The sequence below is a fragment of the Neophocaena asiaeorientalis genome, unplaced genomic scaffold (genome assembly GCF_003031525.2).
Source record: "Neophocaena asiaeorientalis asiaeorientalis breed wild unplaced genomic scaffold, Neophocaena_asiaeorientalis_V1.1 scaffold177, whole genome shotgun sequence".
NCBI classification, from domain to species: domain Eukaryota; kingdom Metazoa; phylum Chordata; class Mammalia; order Artiodactyla; family Phocoenidae; genus Neophocaena; species Neophocaena asiaeorientalis.
In genome coordinates, this window is record NW_020172779.1 from 16,960,990 (window position 1) to 16,981,364 (window position 20,375).

The window sequence follows — 20,375 nt, forward strand, 5'->3', positions numbered from 1 at the left end:
TACAATCTGACCATCTTGGTGGAGCTCTTTTTCCAGGACCCTCCCCCAGAATCACTCCACCCGGTCATATTGGTCCCCTTTTTCTTCCTTCAATACACCAGAGTCCTCTGCCTTCAGGAAGATCCTCAGAACCAGGCCCCATCCTTTGGGTCTTCGGTCACATGTCATTTCTCAGTGACCAGCTCCCTGACCAGCTGATATAAAATCCTTATCTCTCTTTTCCCTCCCTCCTTGTCTTATTTTTTTATCCATGGTGCCTATCACCATTTAACACAGTATATATTATACCTATTTATCTTGCTGACGATCTGTCTCTTTCAGGGAGAAGGAAAGCTACACGGGGTTAGGGATTTTCTTTCTACCTTGTTCACTGAGAGATCCCCAGTGCTACGAAGAGTGCCTGGGATGTAGCAGGCATTCAATAAATATGTGTAAATTGTCCTGAAGATAATGGTGAAACCTCTTAGCCCAGCCTTCACCAATTACTGCAATCTCTTCATTTGCCATACTACCTTCTTAGTACAAAGGCAACATTTCCCAAATTACTATCTAGACAATGCCAGTCCTACTTGCATATTTGCCTTTAAAATATGTTTGGGAAATATTTTACGCTCTTGGCTCGCCCACCATCCCACAAAATTGGCCAAAATTCAAATACATAATAGCATATTATAAAATCTAAGAAGTACTACAGGAAGTTTAACTTTGTTTCTAAGCTTATTTATTCAATGAATCCTTTTAGAGGGTTTATATTAGCATCCTGTACAATTGCAGCCCTTTGTGGATTTTCTGCTACGTAGCTTCCAACTCCCAGAATGCATCAGACTGTTTTGTCTGTTTTGTTATGTTGTTTTCTCACTTTTGAATTGCCAAATACTCTCCCTCATCTCTTTCCACTTTACATAAGCGCACACACAAGCACACACTGTCCAGGACAAATAGTAACTTCCCTTTCCTGCTTTTGTGTGAGCTTACAACTCTTCTATGAAGCCTACTCTGATTCCCTACCCTCCTAAACTACTCTTTCCTTTAGTGCCCTCACGATGGCCTGGCAACGTCTTTATCAGCACATCCAATTTAGTTAATCCCAGATATGAAGTCACATGTCTATTGTCCTGATTAGTTCTTCGCTTCCCAAAGGCACAGGCTGTATCATTTTATCCTTGTAGGCCCAGTTTGTACCCCTCTTCCTCACACAGAGAAGGCTGGCCTTCATCAATAGAACTGTTGGGCCTTCTGAAGTTAAGGCATAAGAAGCCTTGAAAGCATCTGCCTGGTTCTCTAGGAACTCTTGCTTGTGGGATACTCCCTCTCAAAACCCACCCAGCAGCTGTGAGAAGCCCCAGGCACCTAAAGAAGCCACTTGTAGGTATTCTGGTTGAGAACTGCAACTGAGCTCCAAGCTGACAGCCAGCACCACCGGCAGCCGTGGAGTGAGCCACCCTGGACGTCCAGCCCCGTCAGGCCTTCAGATGACCACATCCCCAGCCTCCAACTGACTGCTCTCCCTGAGGGGCTCCACGTGAGAACCATCCAGCGGAGACCAGTCAGCCCACAGAACAAAGAAAGGAGAAAATAAATTGTTACATTAGCCCACTAATTTGGGTGGTAATTTGTTACACAGTTATAGACACCTGAAACAGTCTCCTTCTCCCACCTTAACATGTAAATTGTAAGCAAACCTGATTTAAACTTGTCCTTTCTGGGCACCCCGGCTGTTCTTAATGAAGGAACTTGGAATATGAATCACATCCCTTGTCATTCAAAAAGTCCTGTAGGCTCTTACATCTGCCGGTGAATAGTAATCTCCTTTTATCCAGTCGCTAGACTCCCCACAGAAAGGCCAGCCCCCTCCCTTTTCTCCGGTATGTCTCATCCTACTAGAAGAGCAGGGTGTCTTCTTAGAAACCTCATCTACCCTTGAGCATTATCAGAATGTGCTCCATGAGCCGGTGCCTGGTGTGTTTAAGTTGGTGGGACACGTTATCCTTCGGTTGCAGCCCACAGAACACAACAATGTGCTTTCAATTAGCTCATTTTAAGACTCCTACGTGACACATTCTTGCTTGGGGATCACCCAAAATGCTCCAAGTATTTCCTGATCTGTAGTCATTTGTGTACCTGCCTTCCTTCCCTAAGTGTGTGAGCCTCCTGGGGGCTGGACATGTGCTATGTGTTCCTGTATTGTGCTGTTTACAGAGCTCTTCTCTACCATGACAGCTTTCAGTTTTCAGGGCCATTTGGTTTTCAGTGATGTGATAGTTTAATCCCCAGAGGTTCGCCTTATTTTCCTAAAGTGCAAGTAATCGGTGGGGCAGGGTGTCCTGCTCACTGCTCCCTACCCGGTATCACCCGCAACAGTCGCGAGTCTCAGCGTAGGGAAAGGGGTCATTGCAGGATTTAGGATCTGAAGAATCAGCTCTGGGGCTTCCTGGATGTGTCTCTGTGCAGCTGGCCTGATTCCCCTGAAGCTCAATTCCCTCATCTAAAAATAGGCACCCCTAACCCTAACCCATGTCCTTGGGAATAGCAGGTGAGATAAAGGATACGAAAGATTTGGGACACTCATTAGATTACCTCTAAGGTACCTCTCCACTGAGGCTTTAGGACAGGGCTTCTCAGTGAGAACTGGGAGGTAGAGTTGTAAGTCAAAAGAACCTCAAACTCACTCTGACGTTCTTTATTTTTCTGCTAAATTCGGAGGGCGGGGACATATCCGATTTATTGTGAGCTCCCCTCCCACACAGTGCCCAAGTCATCTGGGAAACCCAAAAGGGATTACAGTCCTTCAGGGAAATGGGTTAAGACCCAGGGCAATTGGATATATTGGAACAGAAGCTTTGGGAATAAAACAGTAACCTCCATACAATTGATCACTTTGTCTGCATTCAACACATTCCCTGATTTATCCAATCTGTCCACCAGGGACAACCACCACCAGTTGGGGAAATCGATCATTACGTTCAAAATACAAGATTCAGCACACGAGGGACTTCCCTGGCAGTCCAGTGGTTAAGACTTTGCCTTCTAATGCAGGGGGTGAGGGTTCAATCCCTGGTCAGGGAGCTAAGATACCACATGCCTCATGGCCAAAAAACTAAAACATAAAACAGAAGCAGGGCTTCCCTGGTGGCGCAGTGGTTGAGAATCTGCCTGCTAATGCAGGGGACACGGGTTCGAGCCCTGGTCTGGGAGGATCCCACATGCCGCGGGGCAACTAGGCCCGTGAGCCACAACTACTGAGCCTGGGCGTCTGGCACCTGTGCTCTGCAACAAGAGAGGCCCGTGCACCGCGATGAAGAGTGGCCCCCGCTTGCCACAACTAGAGAAAGCCGTAGCACAGAAATGAAGACACAGCACAGCAAAAATTAATTAATTAATTAATAAACTCGTACCTCCAACATCTTAAAAAAAAAAAAACAGAAGCAATTTTGTAACAAATTCAATAAAGACTTTAAAAATGGTCTTCATCAAAAAAAATCTTTAAAGAAAAGATGCAACACATGAAAAATCTGTAAATAACCAGTTATTAAAGAATGATTATTACTACATCCATTAAAAATGTGTGGCCCATACTTAATAAAACTAACTCTGTTGCTTTTCTCCACTGGCTTTGTTCTGCCTGTTGGTGACACTTGTTCAAGTTCCCACCTTCCCAGATACCAGCTCTTTAGACATTTGGAGTCAGTGACTATGCCTGCTCTCTTTTGCAGCCCAAACACCTCACTTCCTTGATCTGCTCCTCATGCAGTTGTTTCCAGTCTTGCTGCTATCCTGGAGTCCCTTCTTTGGGGGTAGTTATATCTATTTCTTTCAATCTTAGAGCACATCTTCATTAGCACCTTTTATCCAAGAAAAAAAAATTGTTGCATGGATGAATCCAGAGAGTACTCTTAGAAGCCATGGCTTGCAGAGAACCATGGGATGAACATACCTGAACCTTGGTGAGATTTTCTAGGTGTTTCTACATCTCAGGAGAGACACCATATTTCATCTCTGGTTTGAGCCAAAAGCCCATGTGAGAAAGTTTACTTGAAGCCAGAACCACCTTAAGCTAACAGGGCTGACACAAGCTTTACAGAGACAGACCTAGACCTCTTGCTTGGATGGTAGCAGCACTGAATGGAAGACCAGAGGGAAGGTGGACAGGGTTGGAGGAAAAGAGAAAAGAAAGAAGGGAGAGGAAAAGGAAGAAAGAGAGGGAGGAAAGAGATCCTATTTTTTTTCTCAAGTGTCTTCCACATTTTGAAGACTCACAGGATGATTCTGAAGCTGGAGGTCTTTAAGTCATTCCATTATTCACTGTACAGGCGTCTACTGATTGACTCTACTGAATCAAGTATTGCACTAATCATCAAGGATACAGAGATAAAAAATTCAGTTCCTGCTCTAGGATCTCAGCATCGGTATAGAAAATGCACAGGCAAATAACATTATGGTAAATAAAAGAGTAACCCACACACTAGTGGGCATGAAGCAATTATATGATACTGAACTGCTTCTGTTGCTTTAGACAGGGTTGAATGGTGTTATCCAAGAAGTGAGTCTCCTTTACCCTACCCCATCCTCCGACAGCCAGGGTCTCCCATAGTGGGGTCTCCCACAGCTTGGGGTCTGTTAGGAGACATTGCAAAGTTTGTGATACTTGCAGCCACCTCAGGCATAGGTAATGAGTGTGGGACAACCATACATCCTGGTTTACCCAGGACAGACTTCATTTACACCTGCTTTCCCAGTGTAATTCTTGATAGAGCACACTTTCACTCTCAAATACATCCCAATCTGGATGATAAATTATATGGTCACCCTAGTGATAAAACTTCAGGAGCCAGATGCCTGGGTTAAATTCCAGCTCTCTGCTTATTAGCTACTCTCTTAGGAATCCCTTAGCTTCTATGTGTCTGTCTCCGCATCTACAAAGTGAGGCCAATATAATCTGCCTCACATGGGTTGTCGTGAGGATTCAATGAGTTAAAATATGCGAAGTCTTAGAGCAGAGCGAGCGTACCTGCCCAGATGTAGAGCTCTTGCCCTCTCCTTGATTTCCATGGAACACAGAACACCTAAGGTACACAGGCATTTCTGTGTCTGGTGGTTTTATTGAAGACCTGGGGAGTTGGGGTTAGACATCAGGGTGCAGAGATGTAGAGCCCAGTGTTCCTTGGAGTCCCTGTCCCCTCCGCTGGCCCCATGACTGTTCCAGACTCCATTCATGGCTTTTTTCTTTCTCTGCCTCTCCGGTAATGTGATGCTAGGCTGAAGGGTCCTGCACCTGGCCAGGGAAGAGTTTTCTGCTTTCAAGGGGAAGCCCTGGATTTTTCTGTGGTCCTGGGGAGAAATATTAAGAACTTCTCCTGTGTACCTCCTCAGGAGGGTTGCTGGAAAAAATACAGGACACCCAGTGAGTTTGAATTTCAGATGAACAACAAATTCCTTTTTTTTTTATTATAAATAATCCCCCCAAATGTCATGGAGCATACTTACACTAAAAAGACACTTGTTGTTTATCTCAAATTAAAAATTAATTGGGCTTCCTATATTTTTACAGGTATACCTCGGGGAGATCGCAATTTTTGTTCCAGACCATCACAATAAAGTGAGTATCACAATAAAACGAGTCACATGAAATTTTTGAATTCCTAGTGCAACTGAAAGTTATGTTTACATGATAGTGTAGTCTATTAGGCATGCAATAGCTTTATGGCTAAAAAACAATGTATATACCTTGATTTTAAAATACTTTATGGCTAAAAAATGCTAACCATTATCTGAGCCTTCAGGAGTTGTAGTCCTTTTGCTGGGGGACAGTCTTGCAATATTTCAAACTCTCCACCAGGTGCCCACACTCATAAGAATATCAATAACTTTCCAAGTGCAAGGGTCTTATTTCATTTCTTAAGCAACCACATGGCATTTTTATACTGAGAACTGTCTGCCCCTCCCCTCCACGGCCTCATGTCATGCCAACGTCTCAGCAAGGTCTTGAAATCTTGAAAGGTCAGAGCCCTCCAATCTGTGCTGATTTGGGTCACCATTTCCTTGAGATTTCCTTTGCCTCTTCTTTGATTAAAGCTGTGTTTGCCTCGCCTCCCGCTTTTTAAGCAATTACACTAATTAAGCTAATTTTTCTTTGTTCTCTCTTTGCAATTTGCATAAGTGGCAAATTTATATATAGTGTCCTTAATTCTCCTTTAACTGCTCTGTAATTAACAGGATGCTCAGGCTAAATAAGTGCAGAAGGAAAAACAGCCTTCTGCTGAAATACCGATAAAGGCTGGGAGAAAAGAAAAGCAGAGAGGAGAAAACAGTTCTAAGCCCTGCTCTAAACTCATTATGCCTGATTGGGTCACAGTTGGAGGAGACTAGCTAAAGGTCAGCGGCTGCAAGAGCATCTTTCTGAGAGCCCTGCCACCTGGAGCAATTTCAGGATAGAATTCGGGCTATTTGCTTGCAGTAATAATACTGCACCATTTTTCAAGGGAGTAGAGCAGCTTGGCATGAGGGAGACAGTGGTATGACAGTCAGTGGGGCTCAGTCTGAGGCCCTGCTCTAATTCCGACCATTTGAGGCACCTTGGGCTAAGGAACAACAAAACCCAAAACCTGGGCTTCAGGTGCTTTCCAGGCAACACGTACTATAACACTCAGTAACCCCATAATCCCATAATTTCCCAGATATAAAAATATTCCCACGATGGAGATGTGCTTAAAATATACTCTGAAATCAAGACGAAGTGTTTCTTCTACAAATGCACACTCATATATTGACACAGGGCTTATGCAATAGTCCTTTGGGAATCAGCTTGGTGTAGTGATTAAAACGGTGGTTCTTGGGGGCTGGTCTCAATTCTACCTCTAGCTTTAGCTCTGTGACCTTGGAAAAATTGCTCAACGTGTCCAAGTCCAAGTTCTCTTTTCTGCGGAGTGGCATACGACACACTTGTGAGGCTGTTGGCAAGATTACAGAAGCAGCATTATAGTATCAATACTTAGCACCGTGCCTGATGCCAGCAAGCCCTCAATACCGTTTAGCGTTCATATTTGTCAGGTCACATGTTTCAGTTGGCATTGGTTTCAGGTGAACATCATTGGTTTCAGAAATTGGTTTCAGAAATATGGTTTCAGAAATACGGGGTCTCAATACCTAGAAACTTGGGTGATCCAACCAAGGAACCATGGGAAGACCTGTCTAAGAACAGAACTGTCCTCTCCTCCAAATCTTGGAGTTGTGATCATAGTTGTTGTAACAATATCGATGCCTCATTTGTGTGTATATTTCCTGAAAAGTCTACAGAGTCCACTCTGTGACTGGGCACCCAGAGGGATGAATGAGACAGTCCTCAAGGTGGGGAGATAGACAGGTTTTAAACAGTCAATTCCGAAAGGGTGAGCGAGAGCCGTGCTGGTCTCACGTGTTGGGGAGTCAGGGTCCCTGCGGGGACCAGAGGATCCAAAGAAGGTTGTGTTCATACCATGTGTTCACACCATTTCTATGTGGGGAAATCGCTTAGGACTTCTCTTCCCCCAATTTTTTATCTGTGTTTTTTAAAATTGATGTTTTGTATACAAGTATCCCCTACTTTTCGAGAGTTTGCTTTATGCCACTTTGTTATTAAGGAAAACTCACATTAGTACCTGTCTTTGATAACCAAAAGAAATCAAAAATAGCATTCAGCATTTGCTTTGCAGTAGCCATTTTAGAGGGAGTGAGCACCCAGAGAAGTGAGAGCTGCTTCCCTGGGAACCACACTCAGCATCTCAGCATGGAGCCACCATAGCTTTGAACTGTGTCTATGAGCATCTGTGCTTTATCTCCATCTATTTTGTGCATCCATGAGCAAGATGTGTCCTAAGGTAATTGCTTCTTTGCTTTGCATCACTTTGGCTTACGAAAGGTTTCAGGTAGTGGGGGATACCTGTATTGTTATATTATATATTAGAATATGCATATAATTTGTAAATAAGTAATACATATGCAGAGGAGGGTGTGCTCAAAAGGTTTTTACTGAGATCAAAGGATACAATGGAGAATCAGCAAAGGGAAGATCAGAGAAAAGACGGTTAAGTGAGGAAGGTTTCCTGGAAGAGAAGCTTGGAAGCTGTAAGCTCCATGAAGGTAGGGGCTGCTTCTCTCCTGTCCCTTGTTACGTCTGCAGCATATAGAAGAATGTCTGGCACACAGGGACACTCAGGATCTGCTGAATGAGTGGGTGAGGTAAGGGGGTAGGAGGGGAGAGGAGATGCCCCCTGAATTGCCCATGCTTTATGGACTGAATGCTTGTGTTCCCCCAACTTTATAAGTTGAAGCCCTAACCCCCAAGGTGGTGCTATTTGGAGGTGGGACCTTAGACAGGTAATTGGGTTAGGTGAGGTCATGAGGAGGGGACCCCCACAATGAGATTAGTGCCCTTGTAAGAAGAGAAAGAGGCAGCAGAGCTCACACTCTGTCTCTCTACACTGAGGGAAGGCCACGTGAGGACACAATGAGCAGGTGGCTGTCTGAACTCCAGGAAGAGGGTCCTCACCTGAACCCGACCATGTTGGTGGCACCCTGATCTCACAACCTCCAGATCTGTGCTTAACTCACCCATTCTATTGTATTTTGTTATGGCAGCTGAGCTGACTAAGAAACCATGGTTACACAACCTGTAACATGGTCATGACCTGTGTGATTTCTGAAATCAGAGAAGGAAGAGACATGTCCCAGGAGGGGGAAGGTCATGGGCTAAAGTGCATAGGCTGGAGACCGCCCGTGTGTTTGGGGGGCCACAGCAGCTTCCATAAAGTGGGAGGCAAGAATGAGGGTGATGACATGGACAGCTCCACTCTGACTTGGGCTAGAATCCCATCTTGGCTTTTAGCAAGAAACTTGGGCTCTCTAAAAATCATAATAATGTCTGGTTGCTCAGTAAAATGGGATTAATAGTAGTTCATGGTGTATTTATGAGAAACAAGATAATGTATGTAAAGTGCCCTCTGTGCCCAGCATGGTGTTTGGCACAAGAAAGTCTTCCAATAAACCCTATTGGGACTTCCTTGGTGGTCCAGTGGCTAAGAATCTGCCTTCCAATGCAAGGGACATGGGTTCGATCCCTGGTTGGGGAAATAAGATCCCACATGTCACGGGGCAACTAAGCCCACGTGCTGCAACTAGAGAGAAGCTTGCGTGCTGCAACAAAGAGCCCACATTCCTCAAAGAAGATCCCGTGCGCCACAACTAAGACCCAATGCAGCCAAATAAATAAATAAATATTTTTTAAAAAAACAGCTTTATTGATTGGCTGAGGCCCCTTTAATCAGATGGTCAGCAGGGCTTCGTTTAGAAGACTAGAATCATGGCTGGCATCAGTTAGCAGAAATTGTTCTCCATGAGCGGATGTTTCCAAGGATCATTGAGAGTCTCAGAGATACTTCCTTATTTTCTGCCTGCTAGAATTCAAAGATGCCTTGTTTCAACATTACATCACTGGGGAAGTACTCAAAGACTCAATTATGAAAAATAAAAAAATTTAAAAATCCCAAAAGAGTTTTTTCATTTTGGTTGGGAGAAATATTTTCAATAATTTGGGGGGATGGGGGGAATCTCTTCTACTAAGTTGTTTTGTGATAAATATTTTAATGGTGTCAGGAGGGAAATGCCTTTTCTGCTGAATGTAGCTCATTACAGGCCCCTCAAAGGAAGCCTTTGTTAGCATCCCCAGTAGCTGATGAGTGCTACTTTAGCATGATGTGAGGGAAAGAATACAGATTTTGTCTGAATTCCAGGCCTATTTCAAATCCTGGTCATCCTTTGTGTGACCTTGAAAAAGTCAGTTAAACTCTTAGTTCAGTTTCTTCTTCTGTAAATGAGACTAGAAATACTTCCTACATAGTTTTGTTGAGAAGGTAAGATAGGATAATGTATGCAAAGCTTCTACAGAGTAAGTGGTCACTAAATGTTATTTCTCTCACTGGAGTAAAAGTTTGATTGTTTAGGATCCCAATTTAGGCAATAGTTTTCTCAAAAGGCCAGCTAATCCCAAGAGACCCCCAAGGAAATACCTCTTGATATTTGGTTCAATATCATAATCATCACTTTTCCCTGTTAAGAGATGAAGCACTCACACTGTATTAGACAGCTTTGCCGAGTGACAAACGACCCCCGAATCTCAGCTGCAGATGTTGATTTCTGGATCACGTCATGTTGGAAGTTGAGGTTTGTTTGACTGGCTGTGTATCTATCCTTGAGACTGAGGAGAAGAGCAGGGAAGTCAAATCAGATGTTGGGGGAGATCATGGAGAGAACGTGACCACCATATGCCCTGCAAGCTGGCACAGGGCAGTTGGAGGCTCCTCACCCATCCCCTGTCCTTGGAATGTATTCTCTGTCCCCTGTTCCCACAGTGGAAGCTGTTCCAAAGAGAACATGAGCTGCCTTGGGAGAATATGTGTGGTTGACATCATCTGGATGGTGTACGTGACTGAACCCCGTTAAGGCCTCTCTATGAACACTTTTTTCCTTTTTATTTTTAAATTTATTTATTTTTATTTTTGGCTGCATTGGGTCTTCATTGCTGCATGTGAGCTTTCTCTAGTCAAGGTGAGAGGAGGCTACTCTTCATTGCAGTGCACAGGCTTCTCATTGCCGTGGCTTCTCTTGTTGCAGAGCACGGGCTCTAGGTGCACGGGCTTCAGTAGTTGTGGCTCACAGGCTCTAGAGCGCAGGCTCAGTAGTTGTGGCACACGGGCTTGGTTGCTCCGTGGCATGTGGGATCTTCCCAGAGCAGGGCTCGAACCCGTGTCCCCAGCATTGGCAGGTGGATTCTTAACCACTGTGTCACCAGGGAAGCCCTCTATAAACTCTTAAGATTTGGGATTTCCCAGAGTGTTCAGTGGGACGTTATTAGTGTTTCCTAAGCTGATTGGAGAGCAAGATCTCCCCTCTTCCTTCTTACCTGATCATCTGTTACTTGGAACACACTCTGGGAAACACTAATTTACAGCACATAATTTAAGTTTTAAAAGAACCAGTGAGGTGCAGAAATCCCCCATTAACTAGGCAGAGAGCCAGCTGGTGGGGGTGGTCAGTGGTGGATTCACAGGGCCAGAGATGAACATGAGTGGTTCCTTCTGAGCACAACCCATGATGCTGGGCCTCAGAGCAGTGACAGCAGGGAAGTCAGGTGGGAAAAGACAAAGCCTGCATAGTGGAGATCAGACCCGATAACAGCAACTCTGTGTCTGGCTCAAAGAGTGTGGCCAACACATATATGTTGAATGACTAAATAAATGAATGGAGTGCAGGATCAATGGTGGGAACTAGGGTAGGATAGGTTTGGCAGAGGGAAACAATAAATGCAAGTTGGGGACCCGGAGGAGCAGAATTGAGATATGAGGGTCTCTTGGACCCTCACCTCACCTACTCCTACTCTAGCCACACCTTCCCCAGCTTCTCACAAGTGTGACTGGGCAGCACCTCACCTGAGGCACCTGCCACCTGTCTCTTTCCTTATGTCCTGGACTTCTCTGACCCCAGGGTGGAATCTCTGGGCACTCATGCGTGTGCCACTTCTGAGATGCTTTCTACAGTCTTCCACAATTGGAGCACCAGTTGCCCTGAGTGGCCATCTTGCATCTGTGTTCAGCTCCTCTCAGCTGGAACACAGCTTTGCGTGGGCTCTCCCTCTTCCCCGCCCCCTCTGTTTCTGGCCCTCTGTCCCTGCTTGCATTATATATAAGCCACTTACCCATCAGTCTTTGTCTCAGGATCTGCTTTCAAGGAATCCTGGGCTTAGACACAAGACGACCAGTGGCTGAGCTCACCGTCTGGGACAAGTCAGGGCAGGCCCTGCACAGACAAAGGCAGGAAAGCATCATGGTCAAGTACATGGCTCTGGCCTGGGACTGCCTGGGTTTATATCCCTACAGAGTTGTGGTGACTCTTAAACATGTTCATGAGATCAGTGACATAGACAGAGTGCTTTGTAAGCATTTAGCTGGGTCCAGCTGGGGTAAGGGGCCAAGGGTGGGTGAGACAGTAAGATGGATATTAGCGGCTATATTTTAGCCACACAGATGCTGAGATTCAGAGAGGTGGAGCAGCTATCCCACACATGTGACCAGCTGCTAAGGGGCCAATCCGGGAACCCCAGGTCCACGTGACACCAACACATGTGCTCCTCAGACTCCCTGCCTGACTTCTGCAGATTTCTGGTCCTTGGGGGCCTGACGTCAGGTGACTTCTCCTTGGCCTCTTCTCAAGAGCTTGTGGGATGTGCTTTGTTGGTGCATTTCCACATCATCCATCTGGTGATTTCCCAGAACAACCTTCCTGCCAACCCACCCCTGGGGGTGATGTTGAGCCTGAGACTCGATGATGCTGATTTTCCTCCTAAGCTGGCTTTTGCCTAACACACTCCCTGTTTGGTCGGGTTCCTTCCTGCTGACTCTTGCTGTCATCTCTCCAAATCGTGGTCTCCAGTATGGCTGAGTATCGTCAGCATGAGAGCCAGTCATCAAGGCCACCTGGGGTTGAGTTCCAACTGTGCCAGTTCCTGGCTGTGAACCTGAGCGAGTTACTCAGTCCCCGGGTCGAGCTGCATTAACTCGTCCATGTAATGAGTGTACTATGATCTGCAGAGAGGGTCCCTTGTGAGACTAGAGGTGACCTGTGTCCAGTTCCTAGCATGGTACCTCCAGGGACACAGTGGATAGTCAGGATGTTAGTTCCATGACCTTCTCCCCACACCTGGTACCTAGATGTCCCCCAGTATCCCTGAATCATCAATTTCTTCACCTCATGACCTTCCCAACGCATGCCAGAGACCAGTTTTTTTTTGGTTTTTTTTTTTCTTGCCTGGCTGGGGACTTACTACAGCTGTGGTTGTTTTAAGACACCCTTTTGGATCGACTCTGGAACCTCTCTGAAGGTGTCCCAGAGCCCCACCACTGACCCCTCCTTTGGCAAGAGTCCTGTGTCCAGTGAAAACTCTTCTTTCAGCTCAATACAATGATACCAACAAAGTCCCTGGCTGTGCCCTCGACAACGGGATGAAGGTGCAGGGCTGGGGGGCAAAACCTGGTTATGTGGACAAATGGCACCAGGGTTCTGGATGGAGAGAACCCCACTTGGGGCTACCCTGACCTCTCTCACCAGTGCCCTCTGCTGTCCTGTGTGTCCTACCTCTGCTTCTCTGCTTGAGGGCTTTTTCTGACCTCACATGAGCCACCCAGCCTGCCTGTCACTGGGCAGCCCCAAAGTGCAAGGCATTTAATGCCTCCCATGGGAAACTCCCAACCAATGGGAAGGAGGATCCACAGATTAAATACTGCAGCTTTGCCGTCAGCCCTCAGTGGGTCAATTCTCAAGTTCAATCCATGAGGTTCTTCAGAGGGTCCTCTGCGGGACAGGGCTCCAGCTATAAACACACACTGCTGTTGACCTTTCTCCTTTTACTTTCTCACTTTTCCCATTCCTCACAAATGTTTCCTGCAATCACCCTCCAGATAAACTGTCTTCCTCCTAGACCTTGTTCCAAGATCTCTTTGCAGGAAAATCCAAACCAAGATGCATGTAGAGTGGAAGGGCAAACAGAGTCTGTGCAGCACAGCACAGAAGGGGTCTGGGTTGTGAGGGAAACAGACATTCTAACCCAGTGTGTCAAGCTCAGCCTGAAAGCAAGCCCAGAAATAATGGGAAGACCTAAAGGGGGGAGCCCCGCCTTGGGGGTGGGTGTGGCCAGGGAAGTCTTCCTGGAGAACATCTGAGTCCCATCTTCTTTCAGAAAGAAGTTGTCATTCTCAAGACTGAAAATCTTGTGGTGCCTGAAGGTGAGAATTCTGTTCCCCACCTCATCTCAGCAGGTGAGGAGCTGGTTGGCCGACCATTTGCAATCCTTCACTCCTCCTGCTATTTTATTTATTTATTATTATTATTTTTTTTTTTTTGCGGTACGCGGGCCTCTCACTGTTGTGGCCTCTCCCGTTGCGGAGCACAGGCTCCAGACGCGCAGGCTCAGCGGCCATGGCTCACGGGCCCAGCCACTCCGCGGCATGTGGGATCTTCCCGGACCAGGGCACGAACCCGTGTCCCCTGCATCAGCAGGTGGACTCTCAACCACTGCGCTACCAGGGAAGCCCCCTCCTGCTATTTTGAAAGGCTCTTATATGTGGGAAAATATCCTCTCTGGAGAGCCCTTGCCCTTTCATGGTTTGCCAGACACCTCCTCAACAGGGTACCCAAAAGCCTGCTGTAACCCATTGAGATTCCAAAAGGAAGCGGATGTAAATGGAGGGTTGGAGTGAAAAGACCGTGTTTATCATCGCTCTCGGGCACCTTGGCAATCTTCACCGGAGGAATTTCAGCACCACGTTCAGGGACTGCCAGGAAATGGGAGCGATTTCTCACCTGAGTGGCAGACACCTCTGTTGAATAGGGAAAGGCTCGTCATGGTGAATTGGAAGCTGATGCATTCAGGGCAACTGCCCTAACTGGTTCTCTGATGCTTCTCTCTTAATAACCTCAGTTCTGACTGAGTGTCACCCGTGTGATCTTAGAGATAAGGGAGCTTAGAAGAAGAGAGGATTTGGGGCCTGTGGTTCAAATCTCTCATTCATAGTGGGAAACTGAGGTCAGAATGGGGAAATGACAGGCCCCAGGTCACATAACGTGTGAGTAACAGACCAGAGCCCAGTTAGCGATTTCCAACCCCAAAGGCAAAAGAGCAGGGGTGGTAGATAAGTTTTTAAGCTCTGGCCTGATTTGTTTCCCTCCAGAAGCCTTCAGACATTCTGCTGGATTCTAATATCCTCAAGGGCGGAGATCCCAAAGGCCAGTCTCGCAAAAAATATGACTGTAAATCAATGACATTTCACACACGTTTACTGAAGGTCAGTCATAAACATGGCTGTGTGCTACATGCTTGATAGAGAAAGGTGTTAAAAAACAAAAGCAGGGGAATTCCCTGATGGTCCAGTGGTTAGGGCTCCACACTTCCACGGCAAGGGGCATGGGTTCGATCCCTGGTCAGGGAACTAAGATCCTGCATGCCACATGGTGTGGCCATCAATCAATCAATAAACAAAAATTAAAAATTGGGCTCTGGGGCTTCCCTGGTGGCGCAGTGGTTGAGAGTCTGCCTGCCAATGCAGGGGACGCGGGTTTGTGCCCCGGTCCGGGAAGATCCCACACGCCGCGGAGCGGCTGGGCCCGTGAGCCATGGCCGCTGAGCCTGCGCGTCCGGAGCCTGTGCTCCGCAATGGGAGAGGCCACAACAGTGAGAGGCCCACGTACCGCAAAAAAAAAAAAAAAAAAAATTGAGCTCTGTTCTCAAGATTTCACCATTTGTCAGGAGACATAGACTTGTAAACAATTGGTTATTATACATTGTGAAAAACCAGCCAGAGATGATAGTTCAGTACAGAGGAGAAAATCACGAGGGCCTTCATAATCATCATCACCGTACTGGGTTGAATAGGGTTGCACGAAAAGTCATGTCCACCCAGAACCTCAGTGTGACCTTATTGGGGAGCATGGCCCTTGAGTTTGAACTTTCCGGACTTCAGAACTATGAGAGAATACCTTTTGTTGTTTTAAGCCACTCTTTTGTGAATTTTGTTATGGCGGACCTAGGAAAGTGAGATAGGCATCAAGCCAAGAGGCTTGGTTTTATCGTGAAGGCTACGGGGAGCAGATGAAGGGCAGGTTCTGTCTTTGATGTCAGGCTGCCTCATCTTTCTATGCCTTTTTTCTGCCTTTCTCCCCACCACTCGGGCTCCACAGCCTCCAGGGCACCCCTCTCCATAACACACCTGTATCATGAACCTGCTGTACAAATCTCCCACCTACAGAAGACGGGCCAGGCCCACCCACCATCCAGGAGGGTGTCCTGCCTGCACTCTCTTCCTAGCCCTCCTACCTCACCCATCCTCTGAAAGGAGAATGGATATTGAGCAACTGCATCTCATGTAACTCAATCTATCAGTAACTCTGTGAAACGTGACTTCATTTTATAGATGAGGATCTGTCAGCTTCCATATTCCCTCTAACACATCTCAGGAATCTCCTCTTGGTTTACTTGACTGACAACAAACTTTCCTACCAATGACTGACTGTACTCTAGGTGTGAAAGGCTGGCTGTGCCTTAATTTTCACCTTTCCTAGGTGACATTCACCTTCCAACAGGGGAGGCTGGAAATGCAGTGCTTCAGTCCACTGGTTCCCTGCACTGGTTCTCAGCCCTGGCTGTGTACTGCAATTACCTTTGTTACGAGGTTAGAAAAAGTTCCCCTCCAGAGACTCTAGTTTAGTAGGGCTGGATGGGCTCTATCAGCTGTACTTTTAAAAACTCTGTAAGAATTCTGAGTCCCACTAATGGTTGTGAAGTGCTTCGCCTCTTAAGAGTTCAAGCGCTGGGACAGGCTACATTTGGGGTTGAAAGTTTTTGAAGTAGACGGGACTCAGAAACATTGAAACCGTGCTGTTTCAACCTGCTGTCCAAATGCACCATGGCATTAATGGCAGTAATATTTCAAACAGGCACCAATTATTAAACTTCCACCAGGGCCAGACGCTGTGCTTGGTTCCTTAAACATGTCTCTAATCCTCACAGTGGCCACAGGATGCGGTTTATTTCCATTTTATGAGGAACTGAGGTTTGGAAAGCTCCCGTGCTCCATGTCAAAGCTGGCTCTCATTGCAGTACAGACTACTGCCTGTGCATAACCCCACACTTTCCTCACTCTGGCTTCAGCAGGTGTTTTCCCACCACCCCTAGAATCTAGCATAGCCTTCACAGCCATTCTTTGCCTCCTGTCCCCTCCCGGGGACAAAGCTGCTTACAAATGTCCTCAGAACTGGAGAACAGACAGTTCAATCCGTGTAAAGCCCTTGGCTCCTACCAAGCCAACTTACATAAATGCCCTTTTCTGGGTCTGGAAATCCTTCGGGTTTTTTCTCCACTATGAACATCTTTCTTTTCACACAATTACTCAAAATCCATCTCTTTAATCTGTTCTTCCCAGACCTTCCCTCATCTTTAGAGTTTCTCTCCATTCGTCAGCCTGTATTAAACATCAGCCATGCCTAGTTGAATGATTTATAACACATTTACAAGATGCAACAAGCTTACACATATTATATCTCATAGAACCCTTACAATAACTCCCCAGGATGGTACTATTATCCCCAGTTTTCTGAGGTCCAAGAAGCTAAACTGTGACTTGGTCAAAGTCCTATATTTAGTGATGAGAAGAAAGAGGGTTAGAACACAATATTGTCTCTCCCCAAATCTTATACAGTATCCGTGACCCACACTAAAGAGTTGCCCAAATGCTAGTATCAGAGTTAAGACCTGCAGTTATATACTCCAGGAAAAAAATCAACATCTTGGGGTATTTACATACTTAGTCAACTTTTCCTGGCTGTCCACATGCAGTGGGCCCACTCTTCAATCAAGGGACACCTAGTGGATGCCCACTAAATGCCCAGCGCTATTCTAGGTACTAAAAACATCAAGGCAAATAAGATCCATTCACTGGACTCAAGGTCTGGCAATCTACCGGGTGACAGGCAACACAGAGAGAGTACAGGGACGTGGGTACAGTGACAGAGACAGGCACACATTGTGGGAGCCGCGAGAACTGGCTTCAAGGGATCAAGGGAGGCTTCAAGACAAGATGGCCCCAGGTGAGGTTCTTTAAGGATGGTTAAGAATTAACTGACAGAGATTGAAGAAGAGTCCACATGGAAGGGACAATATGGCAAAGGCTTGGAGTCAAGAAGTAGGGCTATGTGACTGAGTGGGCGTGTATATGTGTCCACGCACATAGGTGTGTGTGCATGTGTGTGAACACGTCTGTTCATGTGTGGTATAGCAACAAATAGCTCCCCATGGCCTGAGGATTGAGTATAAGGCAGTGAGGAGATAGGGGATCTTCTTCAGAGGATCTTCTTTCTGGCCCTTGTTATGTTGTTTGGACTTCATCCAGGTTGTCATGGGGAATTAGGATACAATGGAGAGACAGGCATTTTACTGTATTATTTTTTATCGTAGAAATTTTCAAATATGGAAAAAATTATAGATAGTATCGTTACGACAAGTAACCACGGACCCACCACTGAGAATCAACAGAAGTTAATATTTTGTCCTATTTGCCTTAAAGCTTTTTAAAAAATGTGAAGGCATCAAAACTAGAGTTGAGGTTCTCTTCTTACAGCTTCTGATCGCTGCCCCTCCCCAAGGGCACATACTGTCATCAACTTGCTGTGGGGATGAACTTTCCTGGGCCTGCTTCAAGCATTGTGCAAGTTTCCATATACATTGCCTTGTGTGTTTTTGCAAGTTACATAAATGGTAATAGGCTGTATGCTACATTTTGTTACAAACACAAATATGACTATATTCATTGATATTTTCTATAATAAGCAATGGTGGGGTTTTGGGGGGTTTTGGTCTTATTAAAGAAATCTTGCTAACCCATATATCATAATATTTTCCTATTATTTTTTACAAGTTTTACATTTTGCTTTAATTCATGGTAAATTTGCTTTTGTGTAAGGAAGGAATTAATGATGTGAGGTCGAAGTCTAATTTTATTGCCTTCCATATGTTAATCAATTGCTCAGTATTATTAATTGAACATTCCTTTCTTGTCCACTGATTTGTAATTCCAATTTACTTTAAAAGTTGCAATATCTAAGTGACTTTATTTCTGGGATTTGCTTTCTCTTTCATTGATCTACATGGAAGGTCGTTTGCAAAAACAGCTGCAACTATTGTAGTGGAGGCCAGCTAGGAGAAGGGTAGGAAGGGCTGATGTGTCAGCCAACAAAACAGTGTTTGACAAATTGTTTTGCTCCTTAATCCATTACGGTAGAATTTGATAATCGATTTTTCTAATATTTTTCCATTTGTTTTTTTCTGTGAGTGTTTATAGAAGGGTGTGTGTGTGTGTTTGTGTGTATGTGTTTAAATACCTTGCTGGAATCAATTTGCTAATATTAGGATGTTTGCATCTTTGTTCAAAAATGGTATTGCCAATAATTTTATTGTCCACTCTTATCTTCATCTATTTGTTATCAAGTCTAGACCGGCCCCATGATTTGAGTCTTGCAATATCCACCAACAGTGGTCTCAGTTTCAACTAGACATTTAGGTTCTAGGGCTGAGTCCACCTGGCACCAGGTGACATTGAAGGCTGCGGGTCATACACACCTGTCAGCAGGACATCTCTCTTGGGTGGGAGTCTTCGCAGCAGCTGACACAGCAGTTACTGGCTATTCTCAAATCACCCAAGGGACAGCTCAGGTGAAGGGAGAGAAACCACCTGGGTGGACTTAGGAGCCATCACCTGAAATAAGAACCAACAAAGTTGTAACAACTCCGTAGCCATAGCTTCTATATCCCCATAAAGGACAAACCCAGTTACAGATTGCCCCACACAGGAAGCTCAAATTACAGCATCCTGCCAGGCATTTATAGCCCATCGACAATCCTCCCAGGAATGATGCATTTCATCAGTCATGGAGTTTTTTTTTTTCTTCCCTAACTGTAAGTTACATTGCCTGGAAACAGTGCTCACATTTCACCTTTAGCAGGATTTCAGGGTTAACACCCGGTCGAATTTGTCCTTCTAGAAAGAAAAGGTTTTTCTTAGCCCTTTTCTCTCAGCTAGTTTCCCTCTTTCTAGTCTCTAGAAGAGCTTGCATAACATAAGAATTGTTCATTCTTAGGTTTGGTAAAACTTGGAATTATCTTGTACTGTTGCTTTTTTTGGAAGTGTAGGCAGATTTTTGACCACAAATTTAATTTACTGAATGGTCAATTCAGGTTTTTCTATCTCTTCTTGAGTCAAGTCTGGTAATTTTTATTTTTCTGAAAATATTAATCTCATCTCAGTTATTAAAATTATTGTCATAATACTCTTCACAGCATTGTTTAATGATTGCTAAAATGCCTCTGAAACTGCAGCTATGTTCCCTTTGTTGTTATAAATATTGCTTATTTGTGTTTTCTCTTTTTTGTAGAGCAATCTTGTCAGACAGCTATTTTATGGATCTCTTCAATGAGCTACCTTTCCAAAAATAAATATCTTTACAGCATCCTTATTTTGTATTTAATTGCTTTTTTATTTTACCTTGATTATCTTTTAGAGTTTCTTTCAGTTTATTCTATGGTTCTTTACTTTTAGTTTGTGTATTAAATATGTAGCTTCTTAAGATTTAATTTTTTCCAATACATACATTTAAGACAATATATTTCCCTCTAAGTATCCTTTAAATTGCATTACTCATGTTTTAATATGTAATTTTATCATCACTCACTTCTAGATTTCCATTACGAGTTCTGCTTTAATTCATGAATTATTAATTGTGCTTTTCAATTTCTAAGCATATGC

At 45.0% G+C, this 20,375-nt stretch overlaps 1 long non-coding RNA gene across 1 annotated transcript in view; it reads left to right on the forward strand.

Moving 5' to 3' along the window:
- Positions 1-20,081, forward strand: part of LOC112396998 (uncharacterized) — a 283,042-nt gene extending 262,961 nt beyond the window's left edge. The window contains exons 5-7 of the long non-coding RNA XR_003002701.1: positions 5,549-5,596; positions 13,763-13,841; positions 20,005-20,081. This is a non-coding gene — a long non-coding RNA (uncharacterized LOC112396998). The remainder of the gene's footprint in view (positions 1-5,548; positions 5,597-13,762; positions 13,842-20,004) is intronic.
- Positions 20,082-20,375: the final 294 nt, after the last annotated feature.